This window comes from Indicator indicator, chromosome 5 (assembly GCF_027791375.1).
Source record: "Indicator indicator isolate 239-I01 chromosome 5, UM_Iind_1.1, whole genome shotgun sequence".
Taxonomy (NCBI): domain Eukaryota; kingdom Metazoa; phylum Chordata; class Aves; order Piciformes; family Indicatoridae; genus Indicator; species Indicator indicator.
Window position 1 is genome coordinate 932628 of NC_072014.1, and position 1084 is coordinate 933711.

The following is a 1084-nucleotide window of genomic DNA, read 5'->3' on the forward strand; positions in this document are numbered from 1 at the left end:
TGAAAGAGAGCCTGCAAAATGAAGAAGAGCCCACAGCAGCAAGCATGCTTAGCTCACTTCCAGACTGGAGTTTTGCATCAGTTATCAATGGCCTTTTGCAGGGTTTAACAAGAGACAGTAAATAAGCACTATAGCCAGTGGGTTATTTATCTGTCACTGGGAAAAAAAATGCAGGGAAGAGCTACAGTTAAGCCTTTGCTTTGCAAGCAGACGGGTGGGAATTCAGGAGGAGGCTTTGACGTGGCACTTCCAGCTGTGCCACTTGCAGTGTGCCATGAAAAGAACATGAGAGGTTTCACAATCACCCACATTCACTTGGGGTGGACCAGCCCAGCTACTGAACTGCCTTACAAACAACACTTAGAAGCAACTTGCAGGGCCACAGGCTCAGGTTTTCACCTTTTGTTTAACCAAAGACATCTAAATTCAGGCTCTCCTCTGCTGTACCCTGTGATAGGACAAGGGGCAATGGATGGAAACTACAACACAGGAGGTTCCACCTCAACATGAGGAGGAACTGTGAGGGTGACAGAGCACTGGAAGAGGCTGCCCAGAGAGATTGTGGAGTCTCCTCCTCTGGAGCCTTTCCAGCCCTGTCTGGATGTGTTCCTGTGCTGTACTCTATGGCCCTACTCTGGCAGGGGGGCTGGACTGGAAGATCTCTGGAGGTCCCTTCTAACCCCTAACATCCTGTGTGACCCTGTGAAATTCCTGCAACTGTTTGTCAGCACACAAACCAAACCAAATTAGCAGCAAAATTAAATGGCTGAAGGTCCATTCAATGGCAAACTCTCTCCCAGGAAATGGGGCACATAAAATAGCAACCTTCTATAGCCACCAGCAAAACACTGCACCCTTCCTCCTTTGCCCCCACCTGCAGCCCTCTGTTAAGAGACTCCAGCAATACCTTTTGAGCTGAAGGGATGCAATGAGAGGCCTAGAAATGTTAAGAGAACTCAGCATGCCCTCGGGGGGAGTGGGTTTATGTTCAGTTAGGTGAACAACAAAGGGGTTGGAAGAAGGAGAAAGCAGCTCTGAAGCTCTTTTCCAAGTGCCGAAGGAAAAGGGCAGGAAACTGCCAGGC